The 16,864-nt window shown below is 40.2% G+C and overlaps 1 protein-coding gene across 3 annotated transcripts in view; it reads left to right on the top strand.

Annotated features, from left to right (window-relative positions):
- LOC102572637 (leucine-rich repeat and IQ domain-containing protein 3) overlaps window positions 1–16,864 on the top strand; it is a 68,095-nt gene that overhangs the window by 7,436 nt on the left and 43,795 nt on the right. Inside the window, exon 2 of one of the 3 annotated variants that reach the window (XM_059727942.1) lies at window positions 10,334–10,467. The exons of the other annotated variants lie outside the window; for them this stretch is intronic. The gene's annotated coding sequence lies outside the window, so the exon portion shown is untranslated. The remainder of the gene's footprint in view (window positions 1–10,333; window positions 10,468–16,864) is intronic. 3 annotated transcript variants of the gene reach the window in all.

Here is a 16,864-nt window from a genome sequence, read left to right as displayed (position 1 = left end):
AATGTGATATTGAAAATGTACTCATAGGAGAGGCATTTATGCTGCTCCTGGGGCTATCTGTTGTAAAACAGAAGTGCTTGCCAATTGTGCTCATAAAATATCCCAGAACATTTTGATGAGAGCAAGGCTATTTGCACTGGTCTCCTAATCTGATTGTAATTTGGGAAATTGCATTCTATGTGCAGTTACAAAGGAACACGGTTCACTTTTTCCTAAGTAATTTATTGTCTTGTGGTATAGATTGTTCACAGTTGCCTCATTTCACTCAATGCACTTTAGCACTCAATAAACTTTAGTAGCTAATTTATTCATGCCACGTAGGGTACGTACAATAGTTACTTTTAGATCAACCTAATTAGGGGTGGGTTGTTCTAAATGCTTAACTATACAGGCATTCCAGGAGGTTAAATCAAGCACATAATGGTGGGCCTGATCTAAGTTAGTTCACCTGTGGAGGTGAACCAACTTTTATCAGGAAAGGGTTAGCCTGATCTATTGAATACCTGTACATGTTCAAAGCTCAGGCCTGGGGCTGGGAAAGCCCAGTTGCTTGCTTCATCCTTAGAGCTGCACTCTTCCTAATTGACCCCTCAACCCTGACTGGGCTATTTTTTGTCCCTTGACAACCCGCACTGTGGACCTGCCAAATGCCCCCCATCCCAATTTCACTGGCTCCACCTTCTGCCCCTGATCCCTCCTGCCCCTCTCCCCATCCTGAGTTACTTACTCTGGTTTTGCTGCGCAGCTCCTGGGCCTGGCAAATGCTTGTATACATTGCTCCCCATCCACCTTCATCCAGCTTAAAGCGAGCCATGTGAACATTGACTGGGTATGGTGAATAAGTGTATGTACCCATAGGGTCCAGTTTTGCAATCATTACTTACGTTAAGTAGTATGCAATTTGGTTGCACCTTGAAAGACTAATTCATTTTGAAAGACATAAGCTTTCATAGGCTATAGCCAATTTTTTCTGATACTATGAATGGACTTGTAGTGAGCAGGGTTACTAAATTGAAAGGAATTAATTTAGATGCAAACGATGGAGAAAGGGGGAGGAAAGGTTAGGAGATGGGAGCACTACTGAGAGAGGGGAAGATGGGTCGAAGAGATCAAAAAGGCAAAACAAACCCATTAATGGATGAGAAGTGTTTTGGTGTGTTAGTCTGAAGTCATGCAGAAGGCAGGGTAGGGTGACATCTTACAGACTGACTCATTCAGGGAGTCAGGCATATGCCAGATACATCTGACAATGCACCCTGTAGCCTGTGAAAGATCATGGCTCTCTGAACAAGTTGGACTCTAAATTGATGCCCTTCCTTGTCCTCTGCCATTGAGGGACATAATGGGTGTCTCTACACGTGTTTCAGCAGTCGGGGGCGGGGAGGGGCATGCTTTAATTAGAGCAGCTCCGAGAGCCACACTAATTAAAGTGCCCAGAGCATCTCATGTATCAGTATTCCCACACTTCAAAATAGCAGCAGGGCTGCTTTAACTAAAGCTTGTAAGATAAGGTGCCCCTGCCACAAGACACGGAGGCTGGCTGGAGTACACTCCAGCAGACTCAATTAATCAAGTCTGCTCTGATGTGCTGTAATTACAGCACAGAAAACAGCCTCTTCACTCATGTATACAAACCCGCTGGTTATAAAAACTAGTTTAGGTAATGGGATAGGAATCTATAATCTCTGCTGAGACCCTAGTTAACACATTTCAGTCTGTGGATGAGTTTTTGTTCCGTTTTGTTGTTTAAGAACAGTTACTTTGAACAGGGGTGATAGGTGACTCGTAAGTCTGGGGGTGTGCAATTTGTGGGCAGGCCTGGGGGTGGGCCAAAAGCCCCCTATCTACTCCTATATATCTGTGCCATAGCTTAGTGCCCCCGCCCCGCCCCCCCCAAACATGCCTCTGGCCCATGTAGCAAAAAAACTGCCCTGTCCTGAGCGGTGCCAAGTTGCTGCTAACCTTGGCGGGGGGGGGACAGGATGTGCCCTTCCATGCCCCCCATACCAGTTGTGTGTGACTTTGAGGTCAGTGATGGAACGACCCGGGAGATGCAAGTGTTTTGCCACAGGCTTCTGTGTGTTCCTGGTGTCAAATCAGTGTCCATTCATTCCTTCACGTAGGGTTCCTGTCTGACCAGTGTAGAGAGCAGAGAGGAATTGTAAGAAGATGAGGGTGTATCTGATATCAGTACAGGAGTAGTAAATGAACCCTGGGTGTTATAATCAGGGTTGTTTACCAGTGCTGATGATGAGTTAATTCTTAAGGTAACACCCTGCTTTGCTTTCTGCCTGGTTTCACACTAACATGGTACTAAAGTATCTTTCTGTACTTTAATTAGGAAGGATCAACTAATGCACAACTTGGTATCTTGACTATTTGTTGACGAAATAACAACGCACATGGTTCAGAATCAAGTCCAGAATTTGCAAAGTACTGTGACAACTTCTTTGGGTTTTAATATGCTATATAAATATAATGTGACATGAAAAACATCCATTTGCACTTTTTCATTTACTTTTACATTTTCAAATTAGTCCTATGTGGTTCCCTTTCCCCTGGATATGTAATGTTTATAGAGCAAGTCTTATCGTACCATACACTTGGGTATTTACTTTGGGTATTTGAAGATTTTCTTTTGAAAGTTGAATAAATGTAATTTACTTTTCAGCCCTTTTTCCTTCTTTCTAGCTTTTGGGGATGAATCGTAGAACAGATAACCAACCATGAAGAAATTAACTGAATACCTTGTTTCACCTTCTGAAAATATAATACTTGAATGTGGACAAACTACCAATGCAAACAGTATAAAGAAGCTCAAAGATCTTGCTTTAGTTCAGTTAAATGAACTAAATGTATTTAAGGAGTATGGGACAATTGCAACACTGTTTTTCACTTAAAGTATGCATCCTGTCTAATAATTACATTACAAATATCGATCCACTTGCATGTTGTGCTCATGTAGTTAAACTGGATCTCCATGGAAACCAGGTAAACAATAATAACTTTAGGAACTGCACTAGCTCAGGAAGGTAAATTTATTTATAACCTTTCTTATTTGCATAGTACTTCTGAGAAATGATTTAGATTTTAAATGCAGATTTTAAGTGTTCTTCATAGACAGCAGTTCCTCTACTGATTTAGCATTTTCACTTTTTACTGTAAATTCATTAGTGAAGGAAGCAGGTATGAAAGCTTGACCTTATTGAATATAATATGAGTTTTGTCACTGACATTAATGGGGCCAGAACTTCACCTACCTCTACACCTCTGTTAAGAGGGTTAGAGTTTTTATTGGTGCCTTTGTGCATTAGCTTTGTGATTAAATCTGAAGTGTATTTAATCCATTTACATATGAATATATACAGGTTTTTCATTATTTATATAGATATAACATTTGGTTGAAGAGTAATAGCATAAAATAAAATGCCCTCACCCCAAATTTTCCATTACTTTTTTAACCTATACAGATTACTTACTGATGTTAAAAGTTATTTGTTTAATCTAGTATTAAGTGATTAAAATAATAGAACTTCTACTACTTCCTTTAGGAGGGTATTCCATGTTGTTATATAAATTAATTAAAAAATCTTGGAGATCTCTGATCTGCATCTTACTCTTCTAATTTTTAATCTATTGCTATGCTTAACCTATTACTATGCTTAAAGATACAACAAAATGTTGAGAAATTTTCTTAGTTTATAGAAAAAACAGTTCTCCTTGGATTAAGAGAGTCATCCTTTCAATTAATGGAGAAAAAGTTATACATCAACTCCAGTGTGTTTTAGATTTGCCCTTTTGAGCTTTGTGTGTGCTAGAACTATGATGAGATTGAACAAGCCAGGGTAGAAAAATCCTGAAAAAGGTAGTCAGAAAAAGTAAATCTGAATTGGAGCCAAAAGGATTTGGTGGTAACTTCAGATTTGTTAGATTTGTAAAATGATGACACTAGAAATAGTAATTGGCTCATAATTGTTTGATAACCTTTTATAATGTTATTTTTAATACTATTGATGCCATCAGGTTCTATATTGTTTTTGAGAAGTTAGCCTCCTGGTCTCACCATGATGTTTCGTTGGTTGTTTTTTTTTTTATGAATTAGTGATGGTCCAGATTCTGTCCTTGCATAGTCAGTGGTGTTGCATCTGTTTTCACCATGAGTGGATGTGGCCAGTCTAAATTATTATACTGCAAATGCTCATAAATTATAACGTACCGAAAAGAGAATTTTCATCATTATTCCAGATACAGTGTCTTCCAGGCCCAGCATTTTGGAAAGGCTTGATGGAATTAAGGCTACTTTATCTTCATGATAATGGAATTAGAAAACTGGATAATGTGCATTCAGTATCTTTCTGTCCTAATCTGATAGGCTTCACCTTGTTTGATACTCCGATGAGCTTTAAAATAGCCTATAGGAATACTGTTGCTAACAGAATTTTCTCACTCAAAACATTAGATGATTATATAATTGCTGATGAAGAAATTGTTGAGGGCTGGAAATGTCCTGAAAAATACAGGCCATTTAGCCATAATCTTTTCCTTGATCTTTGCTTTTCTTCTGGGAAGGTAAGCAATTAGTGCTTCTAGGTTTTATTAGAGGGTCATCATTAAAAATTTTAATGTTTTATTTAATGATGTTGCATTTTTAAAAAATTCATAGCTGTGTAGAGATTACATAAAATGTTTATGTTTAAAATAAAACAGTTAGATATCTATAATAGTATATTAATAAAACAATAATACAAGTATGACTATACAGCAGTCACAAGCTTGTAATCCTTTCTACCCACTAATTGGCATTTTATATTTCATGTTTGATGGAAAGAAAACTCAGTGATCTGTCATATCTCAACATTTTATACAGATTAACACACACACCCACTCAATCACTTCGAAGAACCTATATGCAAGTTGCTATGGATCTGGCTGCTCTAGACCTATTGGCTGTTCTGTGTTACAGTCTGCAGGCCTGGATGATGTAAGCTTCATTGAGTCTTGGCAGACTGCAGTACTACCTTCTTTCTTGATCTCCCAGGCAGACTTCCTTGGTGCAAGCTTTTTGTCTGTTACCCTTTCATGGAAATAGAGCTCCACAGCCCAACCTTATCAGGTGTCCAATATCAAATCTGACCCCAAGATTCTCATATAGCTTAAACACAGTGGGTGCTTACAGGTGTGGGGAAAAAAAAATAGTGCTTTGCTTTCCACGTGGTGTGCCTCAGTGCTGAGCACAGTGCACATGCTCAGAAGCAGTGGCGATGCATAGGGGGTGCACATGCACCCCTGAGAGCACCGGTGCACCCCCTGACTGGCCATGCTCTCTGCTTAGGCGATGGGCAGGGGGGGCAGGTGGGAGCACTGATGCCCCCCCTCTGCAAGTGCTGGCTGATTGCTGCGATCGCTGAAGCTCCTTCCAGGAGTGGCTGTGGCCACTTTTGGGAGCAGCTGCAGCGATCAGCTGGCGCCTGCTCCCAAAAGCGGTTGCAGCCACTCTCGGAAGTGGCTGCAGCAATCATAGTAATTGGCCATTGCAGAATTGCCTGGTGGGGAGGCCCCCCCCCCCCCCCCCCCAGTTCTTCAGGCTGGCCTAGTCTAGAGTCTTCAAAATTATGAAATCTTTTCAGTTAAGTTTGGCATTTCTGATCTTGACTGATTCCACAGCAAGCACACTAATTTCTTCCCCACTTCAGGATAAGCCTTCTTGTGTGCTTGAGTAAAACCTCCCCTGTGTTTGTTCAGTGAGTTTTTTTTTTAAGCCTCACTTTTCTGCCTTTTGTTCCTTTGTCCTGTTTGAAGAACCAGTGCCTAAATCCCATTTCTAAATTAGCCAGATTGAGAAACAAATTAAGGGCCTTTGGCACAGGTTACTTTAAAAACATCATAAAAGCATTTAAAATGAGAGCAGTCATTAGTTAAAGAGTGTTAAACTACCAGAAATACCCTCTAAATGTTTTAAAGATAAACCACTCAAAAGAAGGTTTACTGTGGAAAGGTTTTACTCGTGTGTAGCCCATCAGGGTCCCAGGGGCAGCCGTGACATCCCCTGGTAGCTCTGTGACTGTGCCCCGCTCTGCCCCTAGGGTGCCTTCCCTTCTCTCTCCTGCCATGTCTTGATGGAAAAATAATAATATGAAAAGGGAGGCTTCCCACAGGTTTTGTGTGGGCCCCAGTCTAGATAACCTCCCCCCCCACACACACACACTGGGGTTCCCCGGCACCCTGCTGGGCCCTACTGCATAGCTCCCAGGCTCCTCACTGGGCCTCCCTAGATCGTGTCATTGTGGGTCACCTGCAGCCTTAAGGGCTAACTGCATGGTTCCATTCCTTCCCTATACCATGCCCCAAGCCATGCGGGTGTTACTGTACTTCTGTTCACTTGCTGGGGCTTAAGCTTCCTTGGGCACTGCCCTTTCTTCTCAACTAGGCCTTATAGCCCAGGCCCACTGTATTGGATCTGGCTTTGACCCACCAGTTCTGGTCTAGCCCTTTCTGGCCCCTGGCCCGTGTGTGGCTGTGCCCCTGGCCCTGTGTGGCTCTGTGGCCTCACACTTGCTTCCTCTGGGTTCAACCCTCACTTGGGCCTTGAGCCTGCTCCTGGCAGGGCTCAAGATGATCACATGCCTCACGTATACCGCCCTTACAGTCTCATCCCAAACCACTGGTGCAGCGTCAGCATAAACAGTAAGCCCCTGAGCTATAACATACATACCAAAAGGGGAAGCAACCTTCTGCCCCTATAAGAGGGAAAACTTTCCCTCATGTCTCAGCTGGGATAGCCTTTCAGCCTTGAGCTATATCCTAGGGAGCTCCCCAAGCCACACCTGGGCTCCATATGCAGCACCACAGTCCCTTCAGGAGCCCTGCTGCCAGGAGCTCTTCACCTTGGGGCTGCCAGGGAGAGATTAGCTTGCTAACCCGAGCCTCAGGCTTATATCTTCCCAGGGTCCTTGCCCCTTCCAGTCAACAGACAGCCTGGGCTGCCTGCAGGTGCTTGCTAATTGGCTTAATTGCCCCATGCCCCCATGGCCTGCAGCTTCTGTGCCCTAACTGCCCTGCAGCGTTTCCTCCTATAGCTGTTTTTTTCCCTTAAAGGAACAGAGAAGCCAAGGCTCTGTTACACCAGGCAATTCCAGGGTATTGTTTGAACAGTCGGAAGGTAAAACGATTGATTTAATTCCTTCAGGATTCCAGGATGCACAGCTCCCAGGCTCCCTGCCCCTTCCTGCCCCCCGAGACGCTAGTTGCCCTTCTCCTCTCCTCCCTCCCGACACTTTCCACTAAGAGCAACTTCTCTTAATTGCAGAGAGACCATGGAGCCAGGGAAGCCAGCTTCCTCAGCTGTACAATCTGGCTGCGGTAAGCTCAAATTCAGTCCCAGTGCCGAGCCCCAGGGAGGCTGCTTCTCCTGGGCTCTGGCTGGTGCTCTAAGTGTGGAGGGGAAGCAGCCTCTCCCGGGCCCTGTATTTGGGCTGAACCTGAGATGGCTGCTGGGCGCTGAGTGGCTTAACAGCTCTGGGACCTTGGAGCTGGAGAAAACATGCTTTTCCCAGCCCCAGGGTCTCACCACTCCCAGTCAGCACAACCCTTGTTGCCTTTAAGCAGACTGCCGCCTCCAGCTCGATCCCAATTCACTGTGACACATGCAAGATTTTAGTCCTTTAATTTTTTTCTTATCTTTTTCTTTCCCCTTCTTTCTCTTGCTTTCCTCCCTACCTCACTTCAGACTGTTTTGTCCCCACCCACCCTCTGCTCTGGCTGGGCTCCTGCTGGATGTGGAGGGAGGGAAGACCCCATGCTGGTTTCTCTACCTCCCGCTATATGCCACCCTCCCCTCTCTTCTCCCACCACAGGGGAGGAACAGAGCCCTGGCTCCTGTGCACTCCCCTGCTCACCAGCCATCTAGTGGCAAGTCACAGTCATACAGGGGTGAAATGACATGAAGGTGTGAAGACCTGAGACTGCTTTAAAAACACCATAATTTTATAACATTACAATGTTTCGGGGATTTCTGACATTATATAGGTAACCTGTGCCAAAGCCCCAACATATAAAACCCCTTGTTTCTTCTGGCTCCAGCAACCTCTGAGCATGTCTGTTAAAGTAAATACTGTCCATTTTTCTAGATTTGTGGGTACATGCTAGAGGTCTTGTCATCAATGGTGAATGCACAGAAACCTATCATGATACAGTCATTTTCATAGTGGCAGCTTCATAATACTAACCAGATTTAAAACAGAACAAGCAGAATCCAAGTGGTCACATCGAGAAGTGGCTTGTAGGACAATAAATACTTTTTGCCACATAATATTTTAAATGTACTGTTACCTTCCATGTATAGGGAAGATAACTGCCATATTAGAAAGGCACTTAAAAAGCTAATGTTTTTAAATTTGCATGCAGACTAATAATGTTTTGTAAATGGCCATACTTTAATTCTAGTTATGCCATATGCCATTGAAATAATATGACTGCTGCTTGTTCAGATGATTTCTAAAGTCTAAATCATTCACTTTATCTTTCTACAGTGTGCAGCATGCTGATAGTTAATAAAAGAGATAATCCTTTGAAAATGTACTTTGAAAGTAATTGGAAAATTGTGTTTATAAGAAATGACACACTTTTGTACTAGACTAGCACAATATTCATTTTACAAACTACATCTTTAGTTTTTATCATATATTGGGAACATTATATAATTTCCTCTTTCAATAGGCTAGTGAGATGCTGTAACACCTCAAAATCCAAACTACTATAGTATAATAATCCACGGTGACTGAGCTAAAACAATGTATCTGAAAAACCCTCATATACCTCTGATGTTGTGAAAATAGATAATGAGATGGTGAATTAATTAATTTATCTGGTTTAGTCTTCTGTCCCTAACAGCGGTGGGTATTATATGTTGCAGAGAGGGTGCAGTGACCTCCGTCAGTTAGTAGTGTATTTGCACATTAAAAGTCTAAACCTGTTAAACCCAACTAGGAACATGAATGCTTTCATCACTACATGCTCAGAAGGATGTGCAGCTTTTATCCATACCAATAGGAAATTAACACATAACATATATTAGGGAGGGAGTAAGTTCCAGTGATATTTGGTACACGGGTTTTGAACCTCCAAAAGTATAGAAGAAATCCCAATGGATGATAAAACATGTTTAGATGAGAACAGTCTAGAAAATATTAATATAACTTAGGGAAAAAGCATTTTGCATGACTGCAAAGGGGACTTTTTTGGGAGTATTTAATGGAAGCTGGGGGCAACTTTATCTTACTGAAAATGGCAGCAGAGAGTTATAATGATCTAATATGTTTGTACAGTTGACTTAACTTTGCACATTCTTCAATTCCTTACAATGGAAACATTGGACGTAGGGGTTGGGTGGGACAGAAGACATCTCTCTTCAACCCTGTTTTAAAAATACCACCCAAATTACTGAATTGAGGAACTGCATTTTACTTCACAGGAATTCCCTGCTTCAGTAGGACTGAAAGCTTTGGCCCAGTTATTGGAAGCCAGTCTGGTTTTGTAAGAAATAGACACTGAAACACCCTGTCTGCTATTAGGAGAAGCCTGTTTCTTGTATCAGAAAACTTTCTGATTTAAAATAAATCTATATTTTCTGAAATCTATTTTTGTCACTTTTACAAACAGTTGGATGTAGAAACCTCTGGTTTAGGTGAGTTTCCTATTGTTTTAAACACAATAGGAATTGGAGTCATTGAAGTCTGTTGCTGAGAAAAGGCATTGCATATTGTGAAAAATGAGACAAGTATATTTTTCACTTCAGGCTTGACAAAACACTGTAGAAAAGTTAACTGTATATTATCTTATACTGACTAAACATGTTATACCGTGTTCTCATTTTCAAAATTAACATATTTTACCAAAGAAAAAAATAATATTTTTTCATTGACCTCTACTAGCTGATAACAATAGTGCTTTAATATCGTATGGGTTATCTTTGTTTTGAGAGCTAAATGACTTTTTTTGAAACATAAAATGAATGACATCCCTATAATAGGGAGGATTGTCTCACAGACAACTGTATCATAGTATATTCTATATGAGAAGATGGGTATGGACTCATTTTAATTTGTGGTTTGAAATGATTCCCATCTCTGTTTCAGTAATATTGACTAGGAGTTTTATTCGGCTTGCTTTAAGCTTCCTTCACATAAAGGACCCTTTCTCCTTCCTTTTAATCCTTAGGTATGGAATGAAATTTAAAATAATCCCTTTTAAATCCATTGCTTCCAAATTATTTATTAGAGAAGTGTGGATTTTAAAGCACAGTGTATTCAACAGATTTTTATTTGAATTTATGCAGGAAGCAACATTTGTGGAGGTTATAAACTGGGTAAAAGACATCATTTCAAAAATCAGTCATGTTCTAGCTCATCATTCACCAATCCTGATTGTTCAAAGATGGATAAAAGGCTATTTAACTAGGAAAAAAATTGGGTATGTATATTCTATTATGTAATTCACTTGAGGATAGGAAGGAAGTTTTTTTTTGTGCAAAAGAATGAGCAGGTTAATGAATATTTTACCTCTGTCCTAAGCATTTCTTAAAGCATGTAAATGGTACACATTATCAAGGATTATTAAGGGTACCATAATTGCTATATCTTAAGCTATTCCAATAATAATAAAACAATCCTGTATTTTTATGGTTTATAGTATTTACAGAAATCATTCAACAAAATGCAAACGTGCTGGTTGGTGGCTAAGTTGCAGAGCCTCTGAATGAGTTTATGAACTTGCTAAGTTCAATATATTAAAGTCAAATAAATGGGAGAAAGCAGTGTTTCTATTAATGCTGTTTTTACATTGCAAATAAAATCACTATTGCGTTATTATATGTTTCTATTTCACTTTCATTTTTATCTTGATCTCTATTCACTTTACAAATTGATTTGTATTTCCTGTTAAAGTTATAAAACAAGTAAATTTTCATGTAAAGCTGCCCATCTATCACAGCAACATAAGCCAACAAATCAATAGTAATATTATTAAGGACAATAATAAGGGCAAGATATTTAGTAATTATATTGTAGAACATTCACTTAGTTGATTGCACCAAAAATAAGTGTATTGGAGTTTTTGTCATAATATGAGAGGGTAAGACTGGAAGTATACATGACGCTAATTCACAATTGTTCATTTGTTGTGTGCAAAATCCTATTTTCTGGGTCCAGTTTTACAGTTGCAAATTAGGATAGAAAGTAAATAATATTTATTGATAAATTGCTATCTGCTATGCATTTCTTTTTGGAAAAGCAGTCAAAACAAAAAAATATAAAGATCAAAGCAGGAAATATTTTTTAATTTTCTATTTGAATGGGAAATTAAGGTATTTAAGAAGTGAATGGCAAAAATTACATGAGAGTACATTATTCTGATTGAACCACTTTGAACAACAGTGAATTGATGACCTCTTATCTTGAAAAACACTCGCAGATGATACCTGGTAAAACTCTGTTTATTGCTTTAACAACATTGGTGGGGTGGGAGGAGGGAATGAAGAAGTTGACTGATGATCCATTAAATGGCTATCAATATGACCAGTCCACTCTCTATACTGTGCATTGGCAGGGAGGAAGAACTGAGAGAAAAACAGAGATTCTTCCCCTGTACTGTAAATTTTTGCTGCATATTATTTGTTTAAAAGAAATCATACTTATTTGAAAAGTACCTGAAACCTGTACTGCTGAAATAAAGTATACACATCTTAAAGGAGCAGCTGCTCACGCAGCCAAACCAGTTCTTGGGTCAGTAATTTTGAAGCAATCTGCTATAAAAATAAACTCCCTTACCAAAGGACCCTAAACATAGATCAGTTAGGTGAATGATGTAGTATTCCCAAAAGTTCAACAGGTATGGGCTTTGTCAAGCCATGTAGAGGTGTAACTTCTACCAGAGTCAAAAACAATGCACAGAAAATGTTCTGCTAATCACTTTGGGTGCCTATAGACGTGATTGTTCACATTCTACTTAAAACACTGCAGCTTTGCCTCACTGTCACGTGTATTAAGCCCCCGTACATTTTGAAATGGCCGTAGATTGCTTTATCTAAACCTCATTGAATGAATTTTAGACAAAGCATGCTGTGGCCATTTTGAAACATGTAGGGGCTTAATACATGTGATGGTGAGCTATCTGGGAACCTTTCTAATTAAAACGCTCCCCCCACCCATGAGCGTATAGGGTCCCTTTTATCTTAAGTCACAGGGGATGTAACTTAGAACACCTCCCTGATGAGAGCTATGCATTGACGACGTGTGGGGGGTGCACGTGCACTCCCTGAGATTGACCGTACACCCCCGGGAAGCACCAGCCGCCAAACTGGAAGTACACTTCTGGTTTTGCCACTGGTGGTTCTGGGGTTTGCGATCGGCTGGTGGGGGACCTCCCCCCTTCCCCTGTTGGCAATCTGGTGTCCACCCAGACTCAGGAGGCACCAGTCGTCCTTGAGCTATAGAGAGAGGGAAACCTCCAAGCTGCCAGGTCCCAAATCAATTGGAGCTTTTCATGTAAAAGTTGTTATACCAGTGACTGGTGTCTGTTATGTATGTTAGGCACTTTTTAATACACATAAATCAGTATTCTGCATGAACCTCAGTTTCTAAATACTCTAAAAGTTCAAGTGATTAGGATGGAGAAAAAAAATTATCCTGCTGATGACAGTTTTAGAGGAAGTTGACATTTAATGCTGTTTTTAGGCAAATTTCAGCAGGCATTTAGACATTTGGGCAGGTAATTAAAAGGTCATTAAAGATGCCCTAGTTAAAATGCATTAGTAAGAATGACTGGAAGCAGACAGAGTTTATAAGATGACCAGGGAGCCTTTATTTCTGAATCAATGAATTTGCAATTTGCAGTGGTATTTTCCAGTGGTGTTTTTGAGTTTCTAAGCCAAAGAACTGCGTATGTCATATTCTTTACTTTTTTTATTTTAGAGGAAAAGGAGATAAAGTGCTAAAAGTAGTGACACTACAAAGCTGAAATTCACAGATCAAGGCAGGAATTTCCAAATAATAAGCTTGCTTTTCAAATGATAACTCAGCCACTTGCTTGTGTGCTACCTTTTAGTGTTTTCAAAGGTCATCATGTCTTGAGTTCACTGTCCATATGTAACTTCTAAACTCATAAGCTAAAAATTGTGTTTGTGTGTGTATGTGTAAATTAATAAAAGGCATTGAATTTCAATAGAAATAGCTCACTTCCCAGCCTTTAGCCTAAGGAATAGAGTTGAGACATAAGTTGGCACAGCAGCCAGTCCTTTTAAAAACTTGTTTTACAGAACATCTATCCCCAAATTTCCTTACCACGTAATATTTAGTCAGTGATTTTAAGTCCCTGTTAGAGCTGATGTAATTAAAATACTCCTATATGCAAGTGGTAGAAAGCACTGCTCATGTAGAACATAAGCTGTCCTGCTTACCTCTTTTATAAATGTGTCTTATTGGCTGTTAAATGTAACACAGACCCAAACAGGATTACTGGTTTAATTAAGTGACAGTGTGTGCAACTCCATGTGTGCAACTTTGATCTGCTGCCAAAGAATTCTAGTTTTCTGATCACGTAGAGACATGCATGCAGGCCCAGAGGGCTAAAATTTTTAACATATTTTTAACATATGTTTCAAGCCCAAAGGAGGTTGGAGCAATGAAACCATGCTACCTGCATAATAAAGGACTGCACAAATTGGGCCAAAATGTCGTGGGGGAAAATTTTGCATCCTTTCTAAAACCGCTATAACCTCACTAATATGAAAAAGGGTAGAGTCCAATGAATAGGCCTAGTGGACATCATTCTTAATGGAAATAGGATCAATTGGCTTATGTTTCTGTCCTATTCTAAGACGTTTTCCACTTGGCTGTAAAGGGCTCCCCAAAAGAGTGTGTGGCCTGGATTCTATGATAGCCTTTGCAGCTTCCTTCCAGAGGTAACCTTCATCAGAGGGGAATTTCAGACTGACAAATTTTGCAACCGTTTTTCTCCCCTTGGGAAGCAAATCTTTTTTTTAATATGGCATTGCAGGCTTACTGGGATTCTAATTTCTCTCACTGAGGCTGAAGGTTGTTCTACAAAGGGACAAATGAAATCCAGGAAGACAGACTATATACTGAAGGTATGTAGTCCTCATTTAAAAAAAAATAAATAGAAAAATTAGGTATTCTCATTTAAAAAAAACAACAACAGAAAAATACCTTTTTAAGCATGTTAAAAGATTAGAATTTTCTTATGTCACTTATACCTTAATCTTCTTGTAGCTTATTGCTATCAACTTCCAAACGATGAGGATTTCATATGATAGTGAATTCAGATTCCTTCTGATAGGTCCCTTTTCTTATTCATCAGTTTTTGTAGTCCTTGCTAAAGATAACTAATTTATTAATAGAATCAGAGGAACTATTATCTCTAACAGCTCTTACCGTAATTTGAAGCCATTTCTTATAATCAAAACCATCTGAATCATACTAGATTAATCTTGTAAAGAATGAAATTTCCTTTTTTGCAGTGAAGTCATCCTGTAAATTTTAATGATCTCAATAAATACTATGGAATTTGTGCCAGATCGTTAAAGTCCAAAACCTGGTTCTTTAAAGCCAACAAATTGCTAGATGAGAGTTTCTCTCTGATTTTAGACTTAATGGATTCCACTTAATTTGCTTCACGTTTACAGTTTCAAAATCAAGAATGAGATGCAATCTGCCCTGATCCCTTTAGGAGATGAGGCCAAAGGGCAGATAGTCTTGTGCAGGGATGGAAGATTACTGTCCAGTTTAAAAGCCGCTATTAATTTAGAGAAACAAAACAGTTAAAAATCAAATGTCATGCTGTAAATTCAGATCACCATTTTTTTCCATTCAAAATCCTCAGCAAAAACCTATTTTAAATGAGAAACAAGATACAACCCAGGATATATGTCACCTACATAGAATATCTAGGGGAAAAATAAAGATTACACTGTGTGCATAGGTGATGCATGGTTGGGGCATGTGCCCTCCTTGAGAGTGCTGGTGTCCCCCCTCCGCCCCCAACAGCGACTGCTCCAGCTAGTAAGGGGGCATAGAGAGTGGTAGTGTCTCCCCTGAAATTGGCTCCATCCATGGAGAGAGTAGTGCCCCCCTTTTGGTTGCTGACTGGCTGCTAGGGGAACCCCCCACCTAGTCCGGTCACTGGCTGGCCCCTCCAGGTTGCCGGCTGGCTGCCAGGGGGTTCCCCGCTCCTAGTCGCTGGATGGCTGCTGGGCAACCCTCCTCCCCACCCCCCCGGTCACGCCCCACTGGTGTCCCTCCAGACTCAGGAGGCACCGGTCACCCATGACTCCGTGTATTGAGTTGGGGAACAAGTTAACTTTTTCTTAGCCAGAACCCTTCTTTTTTTGTATTGTGTCAGATACCAACTTCCAAATCTATGAGCAACTCCCCAGTATTATCTCTGTGTGCGGATTGCATCTATCGCATCAGGGCATTTGTAAAAAAGGCAGCTTTTGAGTAAGTGCTGTGCTGTTTGTTGGACACTGCATTTACACAGGGGTCTGTTCAAGTTGTTCATCTTATGAAGTGTTGTTTTGAAGCATCCTTATCCAGATCTCAGATCTGTTCTGCTTGGCCCATGCTTCTCTGTCAAGGTTGTGCCCAATGGGGGACTTGTTTAGTGTTGGTATAAAATGCTGTAGGCAAAGATCTGACTTTTCCCAGCAGTCAGCCCACTCTGTTGCTGCTTATAGGTTTGGTTCAGCATCCCCAAACTTTTTCCAGGTGCTTGTGGGCTTCATGTACAATGGTTTACAACATTTAAGTCTCTTAAGCCTTCATCTGTTCAGGTCTTCAGTTAACAGTTGATGGAGCAGGTGATTTTCATCATCTCTTGCCTCTATTGCCAGATAAGCAGTAACATTTCCCAAAAGAGAAAATGTGAGAGGCAAGGATTTTTGTGGGCGATATTTTTTATTGACTCAACCATATAGTTGGGAGGTATATAGACAAGCTGTCAGGTACCAGGTACCGTTCCTCATATTTCACGTGGTACCAGACAGCTTATCTATATCCCTCTCAAAGTCCTTACCTCTTGCATTTTTCTTACAACATCACCCTAACACTACCAAGAAGAAAGGCTGCTGACAGAAGCTTTATTTATTTTTTTTTAAGATGGTCAGCGATTCAAGCTTTGCCTACTGAAAGTCATTGTAGAAAGGAAGGCAAATAACCATTTGGAGCTAATAGAATAGGTATGGCTAGGGAGCAATAATATAGAGTTAAAAATATGCATTGCCTTGTGTTGATTTGTTAGTACTAATATTTAATTTAGTACACCTGGAAAGAGTAAGGCTGCCCCTAAAGAGATATCATTCAAGCCTCAAAAAAACATTAAACTCCCAGTAAATAAAAAAACTTTGTCCTTGTTAAGATGAGTCTTTTAGATGTGAACCAAGTCAACTTCCTTTTGTAGGGCCCCAACTGAATGCATCTGTGTGCACGCAAACATATACCCCACACCATGTTTCTTGGAAAATAGTGCAATTCAGTGATTCTTTATGATAACCAATGACATTATCTGATGAGCTTTTCTCTATGTACAGCAGTTTGCCACTTGTAGATGCTCCTTGTGCATTATGGTGACTTCACAAGTTTACTTTTGAACTCTTTGCAGTCCAGAGAAAAGTTCAGAAATTTCCAATTTCTTTACCAAATTCACATTAATGTTCAAGGGTACAGATATTTGTGGCCTAGAAATGGGCAGATGTTGAGAATGGATGCTTGCTTATAATCCCAACTCTTAACACTGCTATGCTATATGATTTTGGACAAGTTACTTAATCTTGCTGTGCCCTAGTTTCTTTCTCCTT

Source organism: Alligator mississippiensis, chromosome 5 (assembly GCF_030867095.1).
Source record: "Alligator mississippiensis isolate rAllMis1 chromosome 5, rAllMis1, whole genome shotgun sequence".
Taxonomy (NCBI): domain Eukaryota; kingdom Metazoa; phylum Chordata; order Crocodylia; family Alligatoridae; genus Alligator; species Alligator mississippiensis.
The sequence above is the reverse complement of the archived record's forward strand: the minus strand, read 5'-3'. Positions and strand labels throughout refer to the sequence as shown.